Source organism: Hyperolius riggenbachi, chromosome 5 (assembly GCF_040937935.1).
Source record: "Hyperolius riggenbachi isolate aHypRig1 chromosome 5, aHypRig1.pri, whole genome shotgun sequence".
Lineage (NCBI taxonomy): Eukaryota > Metazoa > Chordata > Amphibia > Anura > Hyperoliidae > Hyperolius > Hyperolius riggenbachi.
In genome coordinates, this window is record NC_090650.1 from 202,548,460 (window position 1) to 202,563,470 (window position 15,011).

The 15,011-nt window shown below is 41.1% G+C and overlaps 1 protein-coding gene across 1 annotated transcript in view; it reads left to right on the forward strand.

The window, feature by feature from the left end:
• AVL9 (AVL9 cell migration associated) overlaps window positions 1–15,011 on the forward strand; it is a 124,377-nt gene that overhangs the window by 67,309 nt on the left and 42,057 nt on the right. The window lies entirely within an intron of this gene.

Genomic DNA, 15,011 nt, shown 5'->3' on the forward strand with positions numbered 1-15,011 from the left:
TACGGCGATACCACATGTGTGACACTTTTTTGCAGCCTAGGTGCGCTAAGGGGCCCAATGTCCTATTCACAGGCCATTTTAAGGCATTTGGTTTCTAGACTACACGTCACGGTTTAGGGCCTCTAAAATGCCAGGGCAGTATAGGAACCCCACAAGTGACCCCATTTTAGAAAGTAGACACCCCAAGGTATTCTGTTAGGAGTATGGTGAGTTGATAGATTTTATTTTTTTGTCACAAGTTAGTGGAAAATGACACTTTGTGAAATAAACAATAAAAATCAATTTCCGGTAACTCTTGACAAAAAAATTAAATCTTCTATGAACTTACCATACTACTATCGGAATACCTTGGGGTGTCTTCTTTCTAAAACGGGTTCACTTGTGGGGTTCCTATACTGCCCTGGCATTTTAGGGGCCCTAAAGTGTGAGGAGTAGTCTAGAAACCAAATGCCTCAAAATGACCTGTGAAATCCTAAAGGTACTCATAGGACGTTGGGCCCCTTAGTGCAGTTAGGGTGCAAAAAAGTGCCACACGTGGTATCGCCGTAATCAGGAGAAGTAGTATAATGTGTTTTGGAGTGTATTTTTACACATACCCATGCTGGGTGGGAGAAATCTCTCTGTAAATGGACAATTGTGTGTAAAAAAAAAATTGTTGTTGATATTTCTCCCACCCAGCATGGGTATATGTAAAAATACACCCCAAAACTCATTATACTACTTCTTCTGAGTACGGCGGTACTACGTGTGGCACTTTTTTTGCAGCCTAACTGCGCTAAGGGGCCCAAAGTCCAATGAGCACCTTTAGGCTTTACAGGGGTGCTTACAATTTAGCACCCCCAAAATGCCAGGACAGTAAACACACCCCACAAATGACCCCATTTTGGAAAGCGGACACTTCAAGGTATTCAGAGAGAGGGGCATGGTGAGTCCATGGCAGATTTCATTTTTTTTTTTGTCACAAGTTAGCAGAAATGGAATCTTTTTTTTTGGTCACAAAGTGTCATTTTCCACTAACTTGTGCCAAAAAATAAAATCTTCTATGAACTCACCATGCCTCTTAGTGAATACTTTGGGATGTCTTCTTTTCAAAATGGTGTCATTTGGGGGGTATTTATACTATCCTGGAATTTTAGTACCTCATGAAACATGACAGGTGGTCAGAAAAGTCAGAGATGCTTGAAAATGGGAAAATTCACTTTTTGCACCATAGTTTGTAAACGCTATAACTTTTACCCAAACCGATAAATATACACTGAATGTGTTTTTTTTTTTTTTTTTTTTTTTTTTTATCAGACATGTAGCACAATAAATTTGGACAAAAATGTATACAGAAATGTTACTTTATTTGACAAATTCTATCACAGAAAGTAAAAAAATCATTTTTTTTTTTACAAAATTCATGTCTTTTTTGATGAATATAATAAAAACTAAAAATCGCAGCAGCAATCAAATAGCACCAAATGAAAGCTGTATTAGTGACAACAAAAGGAGGTAAAATTCATTAAGATGGTAGGTTGTATGACCAAGCAATAAACCGTTAAAGCTGCAGTGGTCTGAATGGAAAAAAAGGCTCTGGTCCTTAAGGGTCAAAAAGACTGTGGTCCTTATGTGGTTAATCATATAATACATTAACCTCCTTGCCGGTCTAATTCCCCCGGCAAGGAGGCAGCGCAGCACTTTTTTTTTTTTTTAATCATGTAGCGAGCCCAGGGCTCGCTACATGATAGCCGCTGAGCAGCGGCAGCTCTGCAGCCACTCCGATCGCTTCCGGCGATTGGAGTAAGCAGGAAATCCCGTTCAGAACGGGATTTCCTGCTAGGCTTCCCCGGTCGCCATGGCGTCATCGACGTCGGGACGTCATAGGAAATCCCGATCCACCCCTCAGCACTGCCTGGCCGTGATTGGCCAGGCTGCGCAGGGGTCTGGGGGGGGGAGGCGGCGCGGTGGATTGCGGCGGCGATCGGAAGTTACAAGCAGCTAGCAAAGTGCTAGCTGCTTGTAACAAAAAAAAATTATGCAAATCGGCCCAGCGGGGCCTGAGAAATCCTCCTGCGCAGGTTACCGCGAGCTGAGCTCGGGATAACCGGCAAGGAGGTTAATAAATTGTTAATATAAATGGCTCCAGAAAATCCACTGAGAATAGAACTGATTCACTGGCAAGTGAATTAATTCTGAAATGCACTCCGTCATCTGTTCCCTAAATGCCGAGATTTGGACAGTCTCCTCTCTCAGCTGTTCTTCTGTTCTGCCACCTAACCCACTTTCACAAAGCTTAAAAACCTGTGAATGTCCTAACTGTTCCGCTGTAAAATGTTTTCTTGAACACTATGCCATTGGACAATAAGGGAAAGAGGCGTCGTGATTTGAATAAAATCTTAAACGAAAAAGGAAAATGAGGTATCTTACCTCAATGACGAAATCTCTGCAAACTTACAAAAGATTTTTATTTGAGCACATAGCCTGTGCTCAAATAAAATAAAAATAAAAATCTTTTGTAAGTTTGCAGAGATTTCGTCATTGAGGTAAGATACCTCATTTTTCTTTTTCGTTTTTAAACTGGTTTTAAAAGCTTTTATTCAAATCAGGGCACCTCTTTCCCTTATTGTGCATAGTTATACCCCCGTACATGTTTGTCCGAGGGGTGGTGACAGAACACCTGTTGTTTTTACCACGGTTTATGTTTTGTCCATCCTTTTTCGTCTAAGAGAGCGACCGCAACCAGGTCCGTACAGGACCACCCCGAGTGGAGTCGGGTTTATGGTCTCCACCTGCTTCCTGTGGTCGGTTGCCCCTTGCAACCATCCTTTGTGAGTAGCTCTTTCAATCAATTGATTTCTCCACGCACCTATTATTGACATACTGCACTATCGGGCTCTCTTTTTTGTCTCCTGTATTTTTTTCCATAGGGTGCCAAGACACCCCAACCACGATTACTATGCCATTGGGTATGTCTGCATTCTAAATGCTATATAGCTGTTTTATCTAGAAACGCATGGCTACAATTTCTATGCTTTCATTTTAACCCTTTAAATCCTATTCCTGAGCTTAGCGAATACATGATTTCTCAGCCCAGTGCCAGTGCACGGTGTATGACACTGATGTGGGCTGTTAACATATAACTGTCTGAAGATCGTGTTGTCTTTCAATAAATTCATGTCAAAATTCTGCTTCAGGCAATACTTTTACTTTATGGATAGAAGGGAAAAGGCATATGACCACTTATTGTCTGAGTGGGGAAGAGTTTTTCATTTATGTCCCTTCCTTTTTGAGTTAGTTAACATGTTTTAGTGCTAATAGAACAGGAATTGTGGATTTGAGCTCTCAGAAATGTAAATCATATCATCCAAACATAATTAAATTGTTTTTAAGCCCAACTGTAATAGGTGCTTTGCCTGTTTTTATCATCTTTCAAAAGTGCATTGGATCAGACAATTATTGTAAATCAATGGGTTAGTTCACATCTGCAAAACAGAAATTTGCCTTCTTGAAACAGAAGGTACGGTATTTGTGTTTTTTTTTTTTTTTCAGGTTGGAGTGAGGATATGAGGTCTCCCACAATGCATCACTGCTAAATATGCAGATCATCCCTTTGTTGCCCCTGAAAGCCAAATACACCGCCAGACTGCTGAATTGCAATGATGTGTCAGCTTGCTAATTGTACAGAGCCATACCAAGCCAACATGCATACAGACTGTTTCAGACTGGTTGGTGATCAGTGTATGGCTGATACAAGCTGACATACCGTTGCATCCCAGCGATTCTGGAGTTTTTTTTTTCTTTGCTTTCAGGGGCAACAAGTGGACAATTTTCTGGTTAAATAACCCATTCAGGTTCCGTCGTTTTCACGTGAGAAATGTTCACCTCCCATTCATTAGCCTATAACTTTATCACTACTTATCACAATGCACTGATCTATATCTTGTTTTTTCTGCCACCAATTAGGCTTTCTTTGGGGGGTACATTTTGCTAAGAGCCACTTTACTGTAAATGCATTTTAACAGGAAGAATAAGAAAAAACGGAAAAAATTTATTATTTCTCAGTTTTCAGCCATTATAGTTTTAAAATAATACATGCCTCCATAATTAAAACTCACGTATTGTATTTGCCCATATGCCCCGGTTATTACACCGTTAAAATTATGTCCCTATCACAATGTATGGCGACAATATTTTATTTGGAAATAAAGGTGCATTTTTTCCGTTTTGCATCTATCACTATTTACAATTTTAAAATAAAAAAAAAAATAGAAATATTTCATCTTTACATTGATATTTAAAAAGTTTAGACCCTTAGGTAAATATTTACATGTTTTTTTTTTTTTTTTTTTTTTTTTTTTTTTTTTTTATTGTAATGTTTTTTTTTTTTTTTATAGTAAACATTTTATTTGGGTAGTTTTGGGAGGGTGGGAGGTAAACAATAGATTTATAATGTAAATGTGTGTTAATTTTAATTTTTTTTTTTTTAACAGGTGTAGTATTACTTTTTGGCCACAAGATGGCGGCCATGAGTTTGTTTACATGAGGTCATTCTAAGCGTAACATACGCTTACAGTGACGCATCAGGAAGGGAACGGCCAGAAAAGGCGCAGCTTCCGAGAGAAGCTGTCGCTTTTTCAGCGGTGGAGAGGAATCAATGATCGGGCACCATAGCCCGATACATTGATTCCCTGGCTACCGAATCCGCGGCCGAGAGTGCACGCGCACGATCGGCCACGGGAGCGCGCATGGTTCCTGGACGTAGAAACTACGTCCAGGAACCAAAATAGGTTAAACATCATGGAAAGGGATAACAAATGACCGTGCAAAACATGCAACATACATGTAGTACACTTACTGGTATATCTTTTAAAAAATACAGATAATATTGAGGAAATGCAAGTGGATGTTCATATGATGAAGCGGAATAACCTTCCATCCAACAAAACACAATACATTACAGCAGTAATATTGAGGGGTGAGGGCGTAAAGTCCTACAATACTCAACCCCTAGAATAATAACTAAGTCCTGAGAATAGCTGAAGAAAATTAATGGTGTTTTAGCCAAAGAACAGTCCACCAGAAGATGCACAACCAGGAAATATGACATAAACCCCCCCCCCCCCCCCCCCACATAAACCTATAAGAAAAAAATAGATAGAAAAACATGACACGGAAATAAGCAAATAATAGATTATCAAATGTCTGCAACGGTTTCTGAATGCTAACAATAGTAAATCTAAAATATATACCTTGAGGTCTCACCCGAGACCTAATACAAACCCTTCCAGTGAATAAAGCAATATAGAACCAATAATCACATACCCTTTGTGCGCTTAAGCGAGTGCGCCACATACGAAGATCATGAAGCAACCTCAGAACAAGTGGACAGTTTTCATATTCAGCAGTGATGCATTGTGGGAGACCTCATATGCTCACTCCATCCTGAATAATTGCAAATACCTTTAATTTTTTTAAGAAGGCAAACCTCTGTTTTGCATTGCCTTTTTAGTAAGAGGTCTTTTGGTCTTTTTCAAACCCTTAGGGCTCGTTTCCACTATCGCGAATCTGCATGCGTCCAACGCATGCAGATCCGCACATGTAATACAAGTGGATGGGCCTGTTTCCACTGTAGCGTTGTTGAGGTGCGTTTTTTTCAGCGTGAAAAAAACGCACAAAAGAGCCAACGATTTCGCCTGCGTCGGGAATCCGTGCGAATCGCCGCTAATGTATTTAATAGTAAAAACGCATGCGTTTGTTACATGCGTTTTTACCCGCGATTTCGCGTGCGATTTCGCACCTTTTTCAATTTTATTTAGCCCTGGCAGTGTCATGGTTAATTTCGCATGGCACCCTGCCATGCGAAATCGCAGGCGAAATCGCGGGTAAAAACGCATGTGGAAACGCATCCGCATGCGTTTTTACAAGCGTCGGAATGCGGCCGAAATCGCGTCGCAACAGTGGAAACAAGCCCTTACACACTCCTGGGCTTTCTGGTTCACCATGAGCTGCTTTCTGGGCAATCTGTAAATTCAGGTCACATCTAATATATTTTTATTTTTTGTGGTCGGGTAAAAGGACAACTTGCGGCATTTCTTTATGCACAGCACACATTTATTAATGCACACTGAGGTGTTGCTTCTGCTGATGCAGACTCTCTAATATAGCAGTACCCACACTTTTTCGGCTTGCGAGCTACTTTGAATATTACAGAGTGGTGCCAATCAACCAAAATTTCAAATGCTAAATTTTAAGCATTTATAATGTGGGGGAATATTGATATACTATATAATAGTAATAATGCAGAGTACCCCCATCCAACCATAGTTAGGCAATATTACCCCCCCTCATTTCCAAACATAATTGTGCAGAGTCCACACTCACGCACACATGCTATGCAGAGCATCTCCAAATCCTTGGTGTCTGTGGTGGCCACCTACCGGTATAATAAAAATGACATACTCCCCTGCAGCCTTGCTCCTTGAGGCAAATGAGTGTCTTCTCTCTGCGGGCTGGCCTTAGCTAGCTGAATTCCTCTCCTCTTTACCATCTCCCTCAGGCTGGACCAGTGCACACCAAAACCGCTAGCAGATCTGCAAAACGCTAGAGGTTTTTGAAGCAGATTTTCAGAGCGATTGTAGGCATGTTTAGAGAGTTTTTCTAAACATGCCTAGCGTTTTTTGGAGCGTTTTTGTAGCAGATTACAAATATTGTTACAGTAAAGCTGTTACTGAACCGCTAATGTAACAAAAACGCCTGGAAAACAGCTCTGATTTAGCGTTTTCAGAGCAGTTTGAGTTTTTCCTATACTTTACATTGAGGAAGAAACGCATCTGAAAACCGCAAAAGTGCTGCAGGACCCACATTTGCGGTTTGCTAAAAACCTCAAACCGCTGGTGTGCACCATCCCATTGAAATACATTAGCCATGCGTTTTCACAGGCCGAAGCGGTTTGCGGGGCGCTTCAAAAACCACTCGGTGTGCACCAGGCCGCTCTCTGCACTGGTCCAGGGAGCTTGTGCTTTCTGGCTGACTCTGTGGCTGCTTTTCTCAAAATGTTGACAACTTGACACTGACCCCTCCTATACCCAAGCCTGCAGGAACTGCTGTAAGGGTGGGGCCACGAACACGTTAGTCGCTCTCACTGGCTGTTGCTTGGCTGGCTCTGCACTCGCAGCGCAGCACTCTAATTTCAGCATGCAGCTGCAATCTATCTAGTAGTCCTTTGCGATCGGTGCAGCGGGCAACACTGGTCTAATGCATATGAACACACATGATGAGCATCACAAATCTTGGTACAATAAACGCAAACCGTTTGTATTCAGTGAAGTGAATTGAGCCAGCATCGAAGGACAGCCCAAAAGCAGCCAAGTGCAACTTCCTGTGCAAGGTACCTGGCAGGGGAGAGGATGGATTACCCTAGTTTCCTCTAGGTTACCAATACTAAGACCTGGTGCACACCAGAGGAGTTTTTCTGAGCGTTTTGAGTTTTTAAATCTGCTGCTAATGTTATCCTATGTGTCTGTGCACACTGGAGCAATGAGGTTTTGTGAAAAACCCCATAACATTACATTGGGAAGAGCTTTTGAAACCTCTAAAATTTCTTCCCAATGTAATGCTATGGGTTTTTTTTTACAAAGCCTCATTGCTCCAGTGTGCACAAACACATAGGATAACATTAGCAGCAGATTTAAAAACTCAAAACGCTCAGAAAAACTCCTCTGGTGTGCACCAGGCCTAACAGACAATGTAGAACATGCTCACGGTTGAGGCTGAAACAGAAAATAAACCTATAAGATGAAGAATTGTATGTGTAGTACAGCTAAGAAATACAACATTAGTAGCTAAGAAAAGTTTCTCATATTGTTTTCCAGTGCAGGAAGAGTTAACAAACTTCAGTTGCTGCTCTTCGACCAAGACCGTTCTGTTTTCTATAGCACTTAAAGGGATCTCAAGGTAAGAGGGATATGGGGGCTGACCTATTTATTTATTTGTAAACAATGTCAGTTGCCTGGCAGCCCCGTTGATCTACTCTCATAAATGGTGTCTGAGTCAAAACCCTGGAACAAGCATAGAGCTAATCGAGTAAAACCTGAGTCAGCTGAGTCAGCGTACCTGATCTGCTGCATTCTTGTTCAGGGGCTGTGGCTAAAAGTATTAGCAACACAGGATCAGCAGGACTGCCAGGCAACTGGTATTGTTAAAAGTAAATAAATCTAGCAGCCTCCTTATCCCTCTCCCCTCAGGTTCCCATTAAACAACCAAGAAATAGTGAAAGACAGATTGAGATGAGGTTTTGCTGAAGGAAAGTTGAAAGGGTCATTAGCTCTGCTCTGTTTTATAGTTTAAAATACAGGTGTGGTTTGTAAACTGCAAATATTGCAGAATGATGCAATGTTATAAAAAAAATAAAAATAACTGAAAATAAAAATGAAACTCTTTTCTTTGCTGCTAATATTCTATTCATTATCCATACTACACATACAATTCATTATATCATACTTTTTTTTTTTTTGCTTTAAGTTTTCCTTAGGGCCCTTTTCCACTAGCAATCGGTAGCAATTTGCAATTCAGCAAAGTCCTTTTTTTACCCGGCGATTGCGATTGTGATTTTGCTATGCACTGCATAGTAAAATAGCGGCAATAATCGTTCCGCGGCGCGATCGCGCTTTTGTAAAAATCGAATCGCAGTAGTGGAAATTACCTACCGCGATTCCTATGTTATTTGGCAAACCCTAGCGATTTTAAAATCTCTAGCAATTCGTGATTTTGCGATTCAGCAATCGCCTCTAGTGGAAAAGGGCCCTTGGAGGAGAGCACCAACCTGAAATGTGATGGTATTTATCAGGGCTGTGGAGTCGGAGTCGTGGAGTCGGAGTCGTGGAGTCGGGCAATTTTGGGTGCCTGGAGTCGGAGTCGGGAAAAAATGCACCGACTCCGACTCCGACTCCTAATGAATTTGTAACTGTAATTAAAATAGAAAATATGATAAAATGTTCTATTTCTCAGATAATAGTCATTACAAATAATGTATATATACAGTATATATACAGTAATAGCTGTGCTTAGTATACAAAAATGAAATAAACCAATCAAAATTAGTTACTTGTGCTGCTTCAATAAAGCAGTCCACGTATTTTTAAGGTCAGATATACTGTACATATCTGATTGTGACTGTATATATGATGTGTACACAGGAATCTCTTATATATACTAAGTAACATCTATGCTGTAAGAATAAAGCCTGATGTGTAGCTATGTCACTAATAGAGATGGTCAACAAGATGGAAATAATTCTGCATTGATGCTGATTTATGCAAATGTATGCACTCCCTTTGCTGATGAAATAAAATAATTTGATATGTTATTAAAATTTGGTTTGGTGACTACAAATTAAAGGGTAACTGAGACGGATGAAAAGTAAAGTTTTATACATACCTGGGGCTTCCTCCAGCCCCCTTCAGGCTAATCAGTCCCTCACTGTCCTCCACCACCCGGATCTTCTGCTATGAGTCCCGGTAATTCAGTCAGTCAGCGGCTCCCACAGCCAGGAACATTCTGCACCTGCGCAATAGTGCTGCACAGGTGTATGCTCCTGGCGGCGGAGTGTGTGCATGCGCACTACGCCTGACTGGCTCAAGTACCTGGACTCATAGCAGAAGATCCAGATGGTGGAGGACGACAACGAGGGACTGATTAGCCTGAAGGGGGCTGGAGGTTACCCCAGGTATGTATAAAACTTTAATTTCATCTGTCTCAGGTTTACTTTGTTACACAGTAGTACTATACTCTACATATGCACTCCCCACAGAGCTGCAGGGAATCCACTGAAAATGCTGTGCACATTGAACACAGAGGTGTTGTCTGTTTACAATCTCCTCATTCCCCTGCAGAGTACCTGCACATCATTCTTACATGTACCCACACTTACATTGCCTAGGGCCTGATAGATGTTCTTTGTTCCGGTTTGTACCTTTTACAAGTACTCTTACCAAGGACTAGTTTTAGTCTAAAGGGAATAAATATAGTAGTCTACATATCCTTCTCACTTCAGTTGTCTTGTAAAATTCCTAAGCGTTGGCAGTTATGAGACGAATTTCATGTTACATACTTTTAATCAACAAAATTGTAATATGCAAATTAGAGGAGTCGGAGTCGTGGAGTCGGAGTCGGAGTCGGTGGAATCCTAAACTGAGGAGTCGGAGTCGGAGTCGGTGGATTTTTGGACCGACTCCACAGCCCTGGTATTTATTCTGATAGTAACAGTCCATATTCTAGTAGCAAAACGAGAGAGGTTTGCTAAGTCAACCCTAATAACCCAGATGTGGAAGACCTTATGTTGTGACTGGCACTGTGAATGCGGTAGGTTGCACTCCATCCCTCTTTCCTCCATGACAGGCTTGCTCAGTGACACAGGCACAAATGCAGAAAATGTCAGGCCACATCTCCATGGCTGTCCAAGCTTACACCTCCCATTTCTTGTATGCCGTGATCTTCCAGCAGGCCTAGTAGCGGCAAAACATTTTTAGGAAGGATCCTAGCTAACCAAAAGACCTGGACAAAAGGCCAACACTGAAGCGGAAAAAAACCTCATGATATAATGAATTGGTTGCGTAATACGGATAATTAATAGAACATTAGTAGCAAAGAATATGGTGTCAATTTTTTTATTTTCAGGTATATAGCTTTTTTTTTTTTATTTTTTTTTTTATAACATTGCATCATTCTCTAATAATTGCAGTTTTCACAATACACTCAGCATTTTAAATGATTTCACAGAGCATGCTAGTGGCCCTTTGAACTTTTCTCTGCAGAAAAACCATAAATAAAGAAGAAACAATGAGCGACAGTTGAGATAAGAGCTTTAAAAGACAGTGCTGCCCACGAGGTTATAAAGTCACAGGGCTCAAAGAAGCTCTTTTGCATATATAACTGAAGGTTTCTTAACTCTTCCTGTACTGGAAACAATATGAGACTCATATCTCTGCTACTAATGTTTTATTTCTTAGCAGTACTACACATACAAATCATTATATCATAAGTTTATTTTCACTTCAGATTCCCTTTAAATTTATATATTTTTACTATATTTTACCCTTCTGGTCTGCATTCACAAAACAAAATCCACTTTTGTAATGAACTTGACATGAACACAGATCTGTACTATAGAATTCTTTTTGAAATTTAATGTTAACTATAACTTTAGATTTTAATTTGCAGCCAAAGTTTCTAAAACTGACAGCAAGCTCAGATTGCTCTTTGCAACTATGGCAACTCTATTTTCTTTTGAGTACAGGTTGTCCAGAAACTCCCACTTTGCATCCATTTAAATCATGTGACAGCTTTTCTCCATCACTAACCAGCCTTGCTGACATGGTAGTCTCCGCCCCACTTGGTTTGTTCTAACTGCCGTTTTTGCCACTGAAATTATTCCTGCACACAGCCTAGTCATTCTCCACATGTAATTCTACCTCTGAAGAGACCTCCAGAGGTAGAAGAGAGAATTACAACTCAGTCATTTAGCACATGTATTCTCTCTTCTACCTCAGGAGGCACTTTGAGCCACAGACTGTAATACCTATCTAGCTATGCTGCTAGCTGTGTAGCACCTGTGAGTCCTTCCTGCAGGCTGAGCCTCTGACATCTCCGTGTAGCAGTTCCCCTGTTAGTGCACTACACATATATCCATAACTGACATACGCATGGCAGTGAAAGGACAACTGCAGTTTTCAAGTGTCAGTGGCTAAGCCTGTTGGAGTGCAGGAGGTGCTACACTGCTGTAAAAGCAGCATCTCTAGGTAGATATGTCTGCGGCTCACGGTGCCTGCGAGGTGGCTGTGGGATGGTGGAACATACTTACATTTGATTGGCATCCTTGCAAGGAGGCTGCACTGTTTCTACTTCCTGATTCATGGAGGCAGACATATTGTTAACATCCAGTGCTTTCAAATGGGCTTGTCTGCCATACTCAGTCATGTGACACGGGAGAGATCAGATTACAACTTGTGATTAGACACAAATGAGGGGGAATTAGACAGGCTAAATTCTCTAAACACATACAGGGTGCATTTCTCTACGATTTCCTTCTGTGCTGTGCAAGAGTTCAGCTCCACTTAAAGCCAAAATGTCTGGACTTATCAGCTTAGTCAAATTATCAAGCCTGGAATACACACAGCAGGTTTATTGTAAATAACAGCTCCTTTACCAAGAGCGGAATGATTTTACAGAGTCTTGTAGGCTACCTGCTGCACACACTGTCTTCCTACTGTCACTGCACCTGAATATTATCTGCTTCACACTTCCTGTCTGACTGGAACAAAAGCCAGGTGTATACCTGGGTGGTATGGGAAGACCCACCCAGTTCCTTTCCTCCCAGTTCAGAGTCCAGGCCAAAGGAAGCAGAATAAAAAATAAAACTGACAGCAACTAAGTTGCTTCTAACCATTTCCTGGTTTCCTGCAACCTATGTAAAGAGAAAATAGATCTCTTGTCCAGGACTTATCTCTGGGGTCTTGTATAATGCATTAAAAAAGTAAGCAGGCTAAAATAAGGTTTACCATAATGCCTAGCAATACATCAAGCTGAACAGAACGAATTGCATTTGAAACATTTTGTAAGGGCTCGTTTCCACTATCGCGAATCCGCATGCGTCCAACGCATGCGGATTCGCACATGTAATGCAAGTAGATGGGCCTGTTTCCACTGTTGCGTTGAAGTGCGGTTTTTTTCAGCGGTGAAAAAACGCACAAAAGAGCCGCAGAATTCGCCTGCGAGTGGAATGCAGGCGAATCGCCGCTAATGTATTTAATCGGGAATTTGCATGCTGTTTTGGTATGCGAATTGTCATGCGAATTCGCATGAAATCAATGGAAAAGCACACCAGCATTGCCATGGTTAAAATCGCATACATCGTCATCCATGCGAAATTTACATGCGAATTCGCACGAAAATTCGCATGCACACGCATGCGAAATTCGCATCTGCATGCGAATTTTGCCGCAGCGATTTTGCAACGCAATAGTGGAAACGAGCCCTCAAGGATTGAATCATGTTAGACTACCTTAAAGGGAAACTCCAAATGATTATTTAAAATACTGAAAACAAAGGTTAAAGTGGAACTGAAGGCTGCTAAAAAACAAAACGTGGTTTACAGTTTCTCAGTTCCACTTTAAATTGTCATGAAGTCATCTGAAAATGCATCTCAAAACAGAAGTGTAGCCGAGATGAAGCTTGGGTACAAAATTAGATACTTGCCTAAAGAGATGGAAGCCTCAGGATCCTATTGAGGTGTCCCATTCTATTCTATTGGTGGATGATTACTGCTCTCCCAACCTTCTGATCACTCTAGAACCCCAGCTTCTTGAATTACTGTTAAGTTTTATTGTTTTGTTCTCTAGAGATTGCTTGAACATTGTCGACCATTTTTGTGAGGATTAGAAGATTGTCAAATTTCATTGAAAAGGTTGATTACCAATTTGAACAGTTTTTCCATCTTTGTCCATGTTAATTTGTATTGTAGTGATTGTTTTCTATCACATGGTATTTGCTTTCCTTTAGTAACAAGTTTATAGTCCAGGAAATAAAAACCCTGTTTGTCTCAGAACTTCAGAAGGTGGCAACATTTTATTTGGATAGATTTTAAAAGCAGAAAGCTATTTTGTGCAAAACTGCTAATCTCTGTTAGGACGTCTGCCCGTCTTTCAGAGGCGTTGCGGCAGAGCCATGTTCGAGCTTTCAGTGGCGTTCAGTTGCAGTCACCGTTTTTCTCCCCCACGGGGACATTAGCCGCAGTGGTTAACCATCCCAAGACGCTACATGTAGCGTCCAGGGTCGCCTCTAACGCCAGGGAAAATCGGCATCTGAACGCTGCGTTCGCATAAAAGCCAGGTACAAATGCTCCCATTTACTTGCATGGGAGCGTTTAATGCCGAGTTCCAAACACCGGCGGTGTGAACCAGCCCTAAAAGAAATGACCCTAAATAGTAATGAGGACAACATCTGGTGTTCAGATTTAATCCTCAGGAATGTTTATGAACTTGAGCGTTTTCCAATGGCCGGATCTGCATTTTTGGTCGGCAGTCAGCTGAGAATAGCTGACTGTCGGCAATAGGTAAACGCACGCGTTGTGCGATAAAAAGCAGCAGTGTCAGCTTTTTTCCCCCCGCACTTGATTGCTCCCAGTGCACTGCGATTGTGCATTGGAAAGCATTATGGGCGTTTTCACGGGTGTTTTTGCATCGTGGAAAATGCTTGAGATGTTTAGCAAGTAATGCTAGGTACACACCATACAATTTTGTGTTAGATAGATGGTTCGATAGAATCTGTAGACTAGAATCACTGCCCATCTTTTTAAGGTTAGCGAGTTGGGATAATTGGAATAGTGCACCCATTTCGGGGAGGGGAGGATAGGGCTCTGAAAGGGCGAGTACATGATCCAGTTATTTATAAGCAACATAAGAAATATGACCATAATATCATACGAACGATGATGATAGCATGACCCAGCGATGGCACACAGCCACTTAAGGCTGATAGGCCTCTAGCTGACAAGCTTTCCGCATGTGGTGTGCATCTGAGTTAAAAAAAAGGAAAGAAAAAAGGGAAAGAGGGGAGAAGAGGAAAAGAGAAAAATAAATAAAAATAAATAAAAGATAGATGGTTCGATAGATAATTTCCGACACGTCCAATCTTATTTTCCATCATTTTTCTGATCGATCATAGAAGTGAATGGAAATAGATAAGATAACAGAATCAAATCGGAAATCAATTGGAAAATCGAACTGGAAATCAATCGGACGGAAAATCGACCGAAAAAACGTGTGTACCCTGCATTATGCTGGGAATACACGGTTCGTTTTTGCCTTCGTTTAAACCTTCGTTTCGATTGTGCCTTTTGTCCTTTTCGATCCCGAAATAATCAGTCATACGGTTAATATCACCACCCACGGTTTAGTTTTTTTTTCCGATTCTGATGGTTTCGTTTTTCCAATGATCGAAGGCTGCAAAGAAACGAAACGAAAATCCCTTTTTAC